Source organism: Equus caballus, chromosome 14, assembly GCF_041296265.1.
Source record: "Equus caballus isolate H_3958 breed thoroughbred chromosome 14, TB-T2T, whole genome shotgun sequence".
Classification (NCBI taxonomy): domain Eukaryota; kingdom Metazoa; phylum Chordata; class Mammalia; order Perissodactyla; family Equidae; genus Equus; species Equus caballus.
Window position 1 is genome coordinate 87,908,338 of NC_091697.1, and position 13,730 is coordinate 87,922,067.

The following is a 13,730-nucleotide window of genomic DNA, read 5'->3' on the forward strand; positions in this document are numbered from 1 at the left end:
CCTGTTTAACTCGCAAATTCCTACTGCTTTCACATGGCTGTGTTCCTGGACCAAATGGAAATTGACATTTCCAAGATTAAACATTAGCTATTGAGAGAAACCAGGGTTTTAAGAAGTGGTAGGGAGGCGGAATTGATAATAGGAAAAAGTAGAGGGAATTAAGCCATCTAACATTATTTTTAAGAGCCAAGTTGAAGAATCTTTAAAATAACCTGAAGCAGAAGCAATTTTCTAACTAAGCAGAGATAAGGGTCATTGAATATTGGAAAGAGGCAACTGAATGGCCGTAGCCCAGTCTTGGAGTAGCTAGTGGAATGGATGGTGAGCATCTGTTTCTAATTTCTAAGACAGAAACAAATTCATGGGGCTTAGCTCACAATGAGAGATACTTCAGTATACTATAGGAAAGATTTTCTGATGTGAACGTTGCTTTAGAACTGGAAAATTACCAAGGAGATTACAGTCTCAATATCAACTAACTTTAAAGTATAGCTTTGAATCAGTCTAGGATGGCTTGTAGCTTATCCTACCTTAGCCTAGAGAGAGGGAGTCAAGCCATTCAAGATCCTGTCCAACCTCTTGATTCCATAGTCTCCAATTCCCAAGCAACTCACAGTGATTGTATCCAGGTTTTCCTTCAATGTGTGCATAGCAACATTTGTTTCTTCCAGGTTTTCTCAACTCTCCCCCTCAAAAAAAAGAAGAAAGGATAGTTTGGATTTGGAAGCAAAGAGAACAGCAAAGTCTATGTAATTTGCTTCCACTTCCTATTATTTCCATCTAATGGCCCAATACAAATGCTTCTCTCAGGTCAAGAAGTTTTTTTTTCCTGTAGTTCTTTTTCATTTTTATTCTTTCTTTCTTTCTTAATTTAGGTCATACTGGCTTTTAACATGGTGTAAATTTCAGGTGTATATTATTCTATTTCAGTTTCTGTATAGATTTCACCACCAATAGTCTAGTTTTATCCGTCACCATACACTTGTGCCCTTTTACTGCTTTTGCCCTCTTGCAATCCTCTTTTCCTCTGGTGACCACTAATCTGTTCTCCTTATCTGTGCGTTTGTTTATCTTCCACATATGAGTGAGATCATTTGCCTTTCTCTGTCTGACTTACTTTGTTTAGCATAATACCCTCAAGATCCATCCATGTTGTCACAAATGGCACGACCTTGTCTTCTTTATGAGTAGTATTCCATTGTGTGTGTGTGTAGATATATACATATATGTCCTCAGCCCATTTTTTGATCAAGTTGTTCATTTTTTTGTTGTTGGGTTGTACGAGTTATTTACATGATTTGGAAGTTAACCCCTTGTCAGACATATGATTTGCAAATACTTTCTCCCAGTTGGTGGGTTGTCATTTTGTTCTGGTGATGATCTCCTTTGGTTTGCAGAACATTTTTAATCTGTTTTAGTCCCATTTGTTTATTTTTTCTTTTGTTTCCTTTGCCTGAGTAGACAGTATTTGAAAAGATGCTGCTAAGACCAATGTCAAAGAGTGTACTGCCTGTATTTTCTTTTGAGAGTTTTATGGTTTCAAGTCTTACATTCAAGTCTTTAATCATTTTGAGTTAATTTTTTATATGGTGTAAGATAATGGTCTACTTTCATTCTTTTGCATGTGGCTATCTAGTTTTAATCTCCTTACCCTATTGAATGTCAAGGCCCCTTTCCAGATACAATGTCTCTTCTCACATGGCCCTTCCGTGCCTGAGATGCTCTTTCTCTTAGGAAGTTCACCCACCTAATGTGTCATATTCTACTCAGTGGTCAAGGTCTCGCTCTAGCCATAAAGCCTCTGAAGATCATCCTCTTCTCACAATTTTTGTGATACTTAAAGTGTGAATCAAAAAGTTCAGTGCTGAATTATACTGAGATTCTTTGGCATTATACAATATCTATCTTTCCAACTGGATTGTGAGTTCATTAAGTAAAGAAACCTTGCCCAACGCTTTTCTGAATCCCATAAATTGCTGAACAGTCAGAATGCAAATATTGATGCTTTTACTCACAAATACTTTTGTAGACTTATTTTCACCTTGAGATTTAATGAGCCTAAAAGCTCAAAAAGACTAAAAAATTATAATCCTGATAAAATATATTATAAATTGGTCAAAAATGCAAGCTATGCTAGACACAATATATCTCATTTCAGAGGGAGCACTATCTGATGCTTTTCACTGATGGGATTCAGAACAGAAATGCTCTTAACACTCAGGAAATGAGGCTGCTCCTGTCCTCTCCAATCCCAGTCCTCTAGTCTCCTAGTTCACGATAAGAGTCCATCTTGCTTGATTCATTTTATCTGAAACTTAAGTGTGGAAAGCCTGTCATATATCGGAAAAGAAGGAAAAGGAAAAGAACTAACATACATCGAGCGTCTATTTGCTGGGAACTTTATATACATAATTTCGCATAATCTTCACAACAACCCTGCGTTGTAGAAACTGAATTTAATGAATGTAGACGATATGCACAGGTCAATGAATAAAAGAACGAGGAGCTGAACCCCTTCTGCTCTTTCTGATCCCTATGATAAAGGTTAAACTAATTTAAAAGCACAGTAAAGGGCAAAATAGAATATGCACACTCTGCTAAAGAATTTTACACATTCTTATGAAATCAAAACATTACTTTGTGTCCTTATAGAAGATTAGTAAGTACATTATGTAGTCAGTCAACACAACTATGGTATGCACAGTATAAAATTTGATTTTTCTCAAGGAACTTATCTTACGAGCCTAGAATGAATTCAGAAACATATTAAGGAAATAAAGAAATAATTTCTCTCCACTTACAAAACTGTTCATGGGAATTAGAATGATTCATGACTTGTTCTAATTGGTTGGAAAGTCAGAGAAGATATGTGCACTGGCTGTGATTAAAAGGAGAGGAATAGATTTTAATAAAGGGAAGACCTGAGATGCTGTCTACCAGAATGACCAGTGAAGAGTGTGTTTCTGAGTGAAGTTGAGCCTTTTGCTAAGATTACCAAGAAGATATTAAATTTCTATTCCTAGCTTTATCCCTAGACTTTACTATATCTGTCCATGCTCTTCGCCTGTCAGAACTGAAACATTATCACTCTTAATTTCCTCCTCTTCCTCAAATTCAACCAGCCACACTAAGTCCCGAGAATTCTGAATTCCTAACACCTCTCACATCCTTTCCTTCTTTCCCATTTCCACATATATTAACCTACATCAGACTCACCTCCTCACAACCATACTTCAGCAAGTTCCTGGTAGGAACTCTCCAGGATGACATCCCCCCAGTCCAAATCACCTATCAATCTTCTTCAAACTCTGGCAGAATCAGCTTCATGTCACCACTCCCCTTTGTGTGGAGAGTGAAATACCAGCTCCAGGTTCTGCCTCTCCAGCCTCATTCTTCACTCCTCCCTCTCGCTAGCATTCCTAACTGATCTGCTCAGTCTGACTTAAAAGCCTCAATGGTGGCAATTATTTCCTCCTTTATCAGTTCTGGGCTCCTATTGTGTGACTGCCCCCAAGTAAATCTTAGGGACAAAAAAAGAATGAACAGAACATGGTCTCTGCTGACAAGTAGAGGAAATTGACATGTCGATTTGGGTCTTTTGGTACATTGTGGTGGGAAGAGAAAACACTGGGTAGAGAGCTATCATTTCTCCCTTGGGAGAAGTGAGGGTCAGGGAAAGTTTTACATAACAGAAGATGCTCAATCTGAAAATCAAGAAAACAATTCCACTTACAATAACATCAAAAGAAAAAAAAAACAAGAAAAAATTTAACCAAAGAACTACGAGGCTTATACTTTGAAAGCTATAAAAGATTGTTTAAAAAAATTAAAGAAGATCTAAATAAAGGGAAAGACACTCTGTATTCATGGATTGGAAGACTCACTGTTGTTAATATGGCAATACTGTTGAAATTGATCTACAGATTCAATGCAATCCCTATCAAATCTCCAACTGCAAAGGACACAGAATAGCCAAAACAATCTTGAAAAAGAAGATCAAAGTTGGAGGACTCGCATTTCCCAATTTCAAAACTTACTACAATTCTACAGTAATCAAGAAAATGTGGTACTGGCATTTAGATAGAAATATAGACCAATGGAAGAAAATTGAGAGTCCAGAAATAAACTCATACATTTATGGTCAATTGATTTTTGAAATGAGTGCCAAGAACATTCAATGGGAGAAAGGATAGTCTTTTTTAGAAATGATCTGGAACAACTGAATATCCATATGCAAAAGAGTGAGTGGGTACTCCTTTCTCACGCTATATACAAAAGCTAACTCAAACTGAATCAGAGACCTATTATAAGAGCTAAAACTATAAAACTCTTAGAAGAAACATAGATGAATATCTGCAGGACCTGGTATTAGGAAATAGTTTGTTAGATACAACACCCAAAGCACAAGCAATAAAAAAATAAATTGGGCTTCATCAAAATTAAAAATGCTTGTGTGTCAGAGAAAGTGAAAAAGCATCTACAGAGTGGGAGAAAATATTTGCAAATCATACTTCTGATAATGTTCCAGCATCCAGAATATATAAAGAACTCTTACAACTCAACAACAAAAAGATGAACAACCCAATTTAAAAACAGGTAAAGGACTTGAATTGATATTTCTTCAAAGAAGATATACATGAAAAATGCTTAATATCATTAGTCATTAGGGAAATTTAAGTCCTCCTTGGGAAATGCAAAATCATGATGAGATATTACTTCATACCCTCTAGGATGTCTATGACAATACTTAAAAAAAAGACAATAGTAAGAATTGACAGGGATATCAAGAAATTGAAATACTCATACATTGCTGGTGGGAACGCAGCATGGTGCAGGCTCTGTAGAAAACACTTTGGCAGTTCCTCAAAATATTAAACATAGAACTACCATATGACCTAGCAATTCCACTCCTAAATATATACCCGAGAGAGTGAAAACAGGTATTCACAGAAAAACTTGTACACAAATCTTCATAGCAGCACTACTCACAACAGTCAAAAAGTAGAAACAACCCCAATGTCTATCAGCTGATGAATAGATGGACACAATTTGGTATATCTACACACTGGAATATTATTTAGCCGTAAAGAGGAATAAAGTACTGATCCATGCTACAACATGTATGAACCTTGAACCCATAATACTAAATGAAAGAAGCCAGGCACAATGAGTCACATATTGTATGATTTCAATCATATGAAATGTCCAGAATAGGCAAATCGCTAGAGATAGAAGGCAGATTAATGGTTGCCAAAGGATGAGGGTGGGGGAGGATTGGGACTGATTGCTAACGGGTACTAGAGTTTTTAGGGGGTGATGAAAACATTCTGGAATTGGTGGTGATGGTTGCAAAACAATGAATATACTAAAAACCACTAAAGTACACACTTTAAAATGGTGAATTTTATGTCATGTAAAGTATATCCCAATTCAAAAACTGCTATTAAAAAAAGAAGGTACTTAAAGTGAGTCCTGAAGAATAAGCAAGGAAGGGTCCTGAGCGGACAGTGGAGAAATAAGTTCTAGGCAGGGGATATCAAATGTACAAAAGCACAGAGCCATGAAGCAATATATTCAGCTCAGTACTCTGCAAACGACTACTAAAAAAATTAAAACATCCGTATACAAGAATCAGTTGTAGGCTAAAGTACACATGAAAAACAAACCTTTTAAACTATTTTTTATAAGTCAATATGACACTTCATTTTCTTGTATGATTAGAAGATGTTTTTTTTTTCCTTCCTATATTTTGGTCCTCAACTCAGAGGTAACTTAGTTGACCACTGAATAAAGGATGCTTGGGTTATCATCCCTCTGCCTGGAATGCACTTCCCCTGACTCTCCATGGCTCTTGCCTTCTTACCTTTCAGGCCCAACTTCAATGTCTTTTTCTGGAAAGGGCTTCCCTGAGCCTGCTGTCTAAGTAGATTCCCACTTCTCCTCTTTATTCTCCGTCACTGTACACTGTTAGTATCCTGAATAGGCAGTTATGCTTATTTGCTTGTTTGTTGGATTTTTCTCTCTAACCCCAGATAGGAAGGTCTGAGGGAACATGATTGTTCTATTCAGCAATATACCCCAAGTGCCTAGGACAGTGCTCCATAAAAATTAGTTGAACGAGTGACTAACTGTGAAGGCAGAGAGCTGTGAGAGCTAGACCAAGCCTCCTCAGGTTCCAGGCCCAGAGCAGCCTGGTATTGCCTTGCTGTTCTGAAGCTGATCCTGTCGAGCTCAGTCCACAATATGCCAGGCTCAGCCGTTCTGGGGCTTGCCTGTTGTTTGACTCTGTGTTTGCAAAATTTACAGCACTTAAGAGCAAAAGAAATTCATCTCTGCCAAAGTCACCACCAAATAAGTGCTGTGACAAATGGCTTAGCCCGGGTTAGTCAGGGTTGGGTGCAAAGGGACGGAGAGGGCATTTCTCTAAGGCAGCAGAGCAGTGGCTTTTCTAGATGGGAAGTAAGCAAACCCACACTGCTTGAGTGAAAGGCTCACAGGAGGCATTTCGGAGGTTGAGGTTGGAAGGAAAGGTTGAGATATAAGTTGGAGTTTGAAATCAGCCTGGTTGGCCTACGACAACCCTCCTGTTTAGCACTGTGTTAACCGCCTGAGAGAAACTGAGGCAAAGCGTTAACCCATACTTCTTAGGAAAGCATGACACTTTGCTGCAGGTTTGGTTCTCTGAAGAAGATGCTGAGACAGAGTTTGTGGTACAAGATATTTGTAAAAGGTTAACACTTGTGAACTGAAGGAGGATTGAGCAGGGAGAGAAACGGAACTGCGATGAAGGCTTGGCAAAGGCTTGGCGAATCTGGAGGGGAGCTCTGGAGTCCAGCAGAGTGGTCACATACCCTGCCAAATGGATGGGCCTTTATTGCCAGCCCTTCCCTCCATTCAGTGACTTGCATGGGTTGCCCAACAAGGCCGTGACCTCAAGTAAAGTGGTTCTCTGCAGCTGAGGCCCCCTGAAAGGAGCTGGCAGCTGGGGACTGCCTGCTAACCATGTTCCCTGCAGCTAGGAGCAAGTCCTTGCTTGAAGGGGATCTGCTCGGTGCATTGCCACTTCCACCACACGAGCCCACCCTAGTGTTGGTAGACGTGCATAAAAGGGCTCTTCCTTTCACTGTAAACATTGTCCAATGGCTTGTTTTTCCTCATATCTTAGCCCATAAGAAATATTATCAAAGTCCTCCTCCATTAAACAATGACTAGCAAGCCACAGAACTTCTTCATCTTATTTAACTCTTCCTAAGACATTGTTAGGCCAAAAAATTACATTTTGCTACCTCTAACCTTGGTTTTGTTTTTGAAATGTCAGACTTTAAAACCATTTAGACTTTTTAAACCATTGACTGATAAAGACAGGCTAATGTTTCCCCCTTTGGCTGGAAGCTGTTTAATTCTACCTTTACTGTTGCTATCTTCAAGGAAAAAGAAGGAAAAAAAGGGAGGGGAGAAATGAACTTCATGGACTACCTCCAGTGCCAGGCTTTTTGAGGTGAATTTTTCATATTATGAGTCATTTAATTAGGAGTACTTGCCTTTCAAAGATAGGTCACCGATTGGAAGGAGTCAAAGACGTTGTCTCACGACTGTGAAGGTGAGATGCTATTTGTTATAAATGCTAAACTCTTCTGGTACTTTAGGGTAAGATACGCAGCGCAGACTTCAAGTTCACCAGGAATCTCCTTTCCCAGTGATATGCTGTCCCCAAGAAGGACCAGCAGAGATGAAAAGCAACTGTGTAATCATATGACAGTTCCTTTCAGTGACAAGGTCTTTGTTAACTGGTTATGTTTTAATTGCGCAGGAAAATGGCATTCATACTTACTTCCTAATCTGGGCTCTGAAGGTTAAACCTATTTGGTAACTTTGAGAGAGCCACTTAGTTTCCCAGGTCTCTGTGACTTAGGATATCTCAGAATATTATTATCCTCCCTTTACAGACAAGGAAGCTGAGGGGTGAGTGATGACTGACTTCCTAAGGCCACACAGCTGGCAAACGGCAGAGCCAAGCTTGGGGCGGGTCTGTCCGCCTGGCTATAAGCCTGCATGATTTCACCTATGTCACTCATTCTCCAAGATTCTTAAACAAGGAGGTTGATTGGATGGTTTCTAAATTTCCTTCCACTTCTAATGTCTCATGTGCTATCAGGGCATACTTATCACATGGAGACAGAAGCCTTCCTCAGTTCATGTACCTGGTTTTAGTGCTATTTATTTACAGAAGGGTTAAAACTGATTCTTGCCATCTTGCAGAAGTCTCTTCCAAGCAACAAGATGTTCCGTGACATCCTTTCGAATTCCAAATGTTTTAGCTATGGGGAATGTCTGATCTGCTAAAGTAATTTATTTATTAACTGTCTTTTTTATAGAGCATTTTAACAAGATAAGATAAATGGCCAAAAGTACTTAGTGCATACTATTGCAATTGGGAACTTTGCGTGGTAAAGGATAAATAGATAATTAAGTAGAGAAAAGTTTTCCTGAGCTGAAATGGTCACTTTAAAAAGGATGCTTTAAAAAAAAAAATCAACACTGCTTAAAAGGATTTATTTCCTTTCCAAATGTTTGTATAAGAAAGGGTGACATTTATTTCCACTTTCAGCAGGTCTTCTGCTCCTACAACAGAATCTCCAATGGCAATCAACTGAGCGACAAATCTTTCCCCTTCGCCTTGTAGGATAAAGCCGAGCCCAGTGAAAGGAAAATGAAAGTACAGCAAAGAGGTAAATTTCACCTTCAGGGTTTACTTTATGACCAGGAAACTGAGGGTGCCTGAGGCACTGGGCATAACCTCCTGCCCTTCAAACAAGGGTTTTCTCAGGAAGTATTCTGTTCTTAATTAAGAAAATAACGACAGCTCATGTTTTTTTACACTTTTGTAGCTTTCCAAGCATTTTGACAGGTGGATTGCAGATTTCTGGATTTCACATACTAGTAAAATTACCAAAAAAAAAAAAAAAAAGAGGAATAGCAATGTAGAGTGTCCAACTTTGCATTTTGTCAAATGATATTTGAGAGAGAGAAAAGTTATCATCTACCATCGTCATCATGCATGAAAGAAAGGACATGATCATAGCAAAGGAGCAAGGAGGTAATTTCATATAAAAAGTCCTTTATGGGGCTGGCCCAGTGGCTCAGTGGTGAAGTTCACATGTTCTGCTTTGGTGTCCTGGGATTTGCCGGTTTGGATCCCAGGTGTGGACCTGTGAACTGCTTGTTGGGCCAGGTGTGGCAGGTATCCCACATATAAAATAGAGGAAGATGGGCATGAGTGTTAGCTCAGGGCCAGTCTTCCTCAGCAAAAAAAAAAAAAAAAAGTCCTTTAAATAACCTAAAATTGACTTTTTTTTGAAAACTCAGCATACTTCCCAGAGAGGGCTGTTCTTTATTTGAAGATCTAGAACTATGTCCCTGAGTGTCTGGGTGGACTTGGTGGGTACAAATTTAATTGACCATTGGATAAGCCAGCTTGAATCTCTCCCAATTTTACGGATGTTTTGGGCTGGGAATCCAGTGCTTGAACCTGAAGTTATTGATAACCTGAAAATTCTTTGGGATTCACATGTGTACTTGGCCAACAACAAGGTGACCTCCTCCATTCTTTCTTTCTATGAACCCTGCACTTATGGAGGAAAAACAACAGATTTTGTGTTTGAGTGGGGATAAAGGCAATCCTACTTTTCAGTTTTCTGTTTTTTCACTCTTCTTTCAAACTGGTTTTCCTTACTTTTATTAGCTTAGGTTATTTTACTGATGAGAAATTGGAGGCACAGAGAGGTTAGGGAAATTGCCCAAGATGACAGATTGTGATAATATGAGATCGGAATTTTGCCTCCTAGCTTTCTATACAATTTTGTTGCCAGTTTCAAGCATTTATTGGAGAAACATCACAAGAAGAGAATATTGTACAGAATTTTGGTCTATCCTACTTGAGTAAAGATTAGGGAAAATTCATATTCTACTTTCTAAGGGGATGTGTGTGTGAGAGAGAGAGGGGAGAGAGGGAGAGAAAGAGAGAGAAGAAATATAGAACCTTAACTAGAAACACCATCATTGTCACACTCTGCATTAACTAGTAATCCACAAAAGATTTTTGTTTTGTGACCTTTTAAGAGAGAATTGTCATGAAACATGAGATATTTTCAGAGTACTGGTACTCTTTATTGCTGCTCACAGAATTAGGGATATTGATGTGAATTCTGAGAACCGAAATTATGTCTCACTTCAGCTTCAAATATCTACAACAAATGAGACAGTCTCAAGGGAATTACCCTCACTAACTTAGAAGGACCATGTGTCTGTAAAAATTGCACACAACAAATAGCTAAGACACCAGGGGCTCTTCCCAGAATCCATGTGTTGCCATGGAAATAGATAACCACAATGATGCCATGATTTCTTATCCCTGGAAACAATCCTTACACAAAGGGAATGTGAACACAAAGTCATGCAAATGGAAGAGAATATTTGCCTATTAAATCATACCATTCATAGTGATTAACCCCAGGGTAAACTCTGTGGCTTTGCTATTTTTTTGAGACCAGTTTATCTTTCCAGCTAATGAAAAAGTGGCAAAGAGATATCAAAGATCTTTGTTATGAATGACCATGTTGACAAACAAGAGATGAGTACAAAACTAAGAGGCCTCCTGATAGATGGCTGCACCTTAAATCACTTATTCTAAGCTTTGGGAATTCTCATGCTCATTAAAAATACTACTTTTGGAGGGCATTATATTAGTAATACACATTTTTTGGGGGAAATTTGGAAAACATCAAAAAGAAAAAAGAAAAATCACTTGGAATCCTACCATTCAGTAGTAACTATTGTTGTAATTCTGGTATAATTCTTTCCAGATCATTACATGCATATATTATAAAACAAACTAGACATGTGTTAGTGTGTGTGTTTACAAGATCAGAACCACGTTATCTAAACTATTTTCCCAGACTCTTCTAAACTTGTTCAATGTCATATGCTTAGTTAGTGGGTTGAAATGCTCCATTGTCTGACTGAGAGTAGCTGCCTCTTTCCCGAAGAAAGGTGTGCCCAGAAAATACACACAATCATGCACATACACCATGGGTGGGTATCAGAACACCATCCCTTTGAATTAGTTGTGGTTATTTCCTCATTATACCTATAAACACTTGTGGAGAGCCCTGGTATAGCACATGGATAGAAGATAGGTCCAATTATAAACTAGAAAAATGTAAAGAAAATGTGCTACTTACTTCTGGCCAAAATAATATGGCTTAAGTTTCATTGAAAAGTTAACATAATTAATGTGATCTAAAAAAACCCCTAATATTTCTCTTTTTATTCCACGAAGGTATGCTAAAATAATGTCAGAGGAGAAAGGAATCTGAAGCTTCATGAAGCAACCAAATGTGGGAGACAATCATGAGAATTCAGATTCAGACAGACCCAGGTTTAAATAATGACACTACCAGTTGATATCAATAAGACCTTGAGCCTGACTTTTCCTCCTCTGGAAAATGGGAATATAAATACTTTCTTAGAGTGTTGTTGGGAGAATTAAACGAGAATCTTAATGTAAACCTATTCGTAAAGTGTCTGGCTTAAAGAGGGCACTCCTCTTGACAGCTGCTATGATTACTATTATTGTCTTTTGAAAGAATTATCCTCAGGGCTCCATGCTCAACCCCATGTACCATACTATGAACGTAGCGATGTCAAGTAGCTTTAATGCTCTCTTCACCAGCTGTTTCAGAGCTGATGAAAACAAATGCTATTACTGTGTTTTAGATTCCATGACCTGTTGCTAAGACACAATCACAGAAGAGGACAGTGGAGAGCATCAGGTTATAAAAATATTGAGGTACATTTGATATGATGCAATTTGTGAAATAGCAGAGATACAATCTATTTGTGAAGTAAAAGTGATTTATATTCCTCATGTAATGAGGCATTTCACTAAAAGACACAATTGGACATGACTACTTTGAATACAGAAAACAGCACTAAGTGCTCTGTCTCCATCAGGACTAATGGACTCTAGTCACTACTGTTGCTGCTAGAGCTATATCATCTCCTTCTAGAGGGTTCCACAAAGGATAAGTCAGCAAATGGCAACTGTTTGTACATTTCAAATCTTGTTTTTCTTCCTTGGGAAAAGGCCTGTTCATTCTTGGTTTTCAGTTTAAAATGAATATATCTCCTGGTTTACTTTGTTTTCCATGTTTTCCCTAAATATGGAGATGCTCTTTAGGGTACTTAATGTTCCCTATTCTCTTTCCAGTCAATCAGAGTCACATAACTAGTGGCACTTTCATCCTGGATCCATAGCTGTTATATTTGTGCAGCCAACTCCAGAACTTACTTTTAGTTGTTATTTTTAGCTGAAAGGGTGATTTGGTTTATTGCCTGTACTTCTGAGGTTAAACCTGAACGTTAGATAGAATCATGTGTCCCTAGGAAAAGAATCAAGAGAATATATTTGGCATCGGGTTCAATACTGTGTGCATTGTACCCACCTGATGGTTTTAGTAATGTTAGCTGAGGAATCCTACCTCTTGTTTCTACGTAGCAACTAAGTTGAGATAATTTATTCCTTCTTGAATGCACTAGAAATTGTCCCATAAGATTTATTTTTCCCTCAGCAATCCGCCACCACCATATTAGTAATACTATATTACCATTTCTAAGTCATGAGCTGAAGGTTCGTTTGTCATTCCATATTTCCTCTATGAGTCACGATCAATAAATGTTGGAAAAGAAATAGCCTCTGTTCTTAAGAATTCCTGGCTGCTTTCAGAAGTTAATTTCATTACACAGTTGAGAAACAACCAGGAAGCTATGAAGAGAATCCTAAGAGAATATAACAATCCTTAAATGCCCCAACACGTGAAAAGTCTATACTGTAGGTTTTTAAAATCTTAAGACAAAGCATCCCTTGGAAATCAGACCCAGTGATTAGCAATTGAACCCAAATCCATCCAATATTAGTGTAATTCCCTTCATTCTTTCTTTTATTGGTCACTTAGGGGTGCTTAAACTTGGGCTGACCACCAGAAGCGGGGCAGAGAGACCCGCAGCTACAGTGATTCTGATCAACCAGCCACCAGGGAAACAACGACAGAAGCCTTCACCAGTGCAGGCTCTCCATTTGGTGCACTTTCTAGGTGCCCTCTCCCTTTCTTCCTTAGTATCTGAACCCTGATTTTATGTAAGGCTGCAATCCACCCAGAGAAGAACATATTTTCCAGTATCTTTTGCAACTAGTAGTGACCACATGGTTAAGCTCTGGCCAATGGGATGTAAACCTAAGTGTTGCCTGGGACTTTGGGGCAGGCTGCTTTAAGGGGACAGACTCAGTGAGCAGATGTTCTCTCTGCCCTTTACCTTTCCTCTTTCTTGTGCCCTTAAATAACCTGTAATGACTGGAGCTTCAGCAGCCTTCTGGGACCGGGAAGTGACCTTCAGGATAGAAGCCAGCGCTGGGACAGAGGGAGAGCAAGCCTGAAGATGCCTTGGTCCATGATGGTTGCGACACTGCCATACCAGATCTTTTATGAGAGAGAGAGAGAAATCACCTTCCACCTGGCTTACACTGCTATGATTCTGCGTTTTCTCCTATGGGCAGTTGAACCTAGCCTAACTGACACAGCCATCAAAGGGTCTAACCCTCCCGTGTGTGAACTTCCTTTAAGAGGAGACAAAGCCTTTTCTTTTATTGCACAAGAGATTTAAAATGCCAGCAC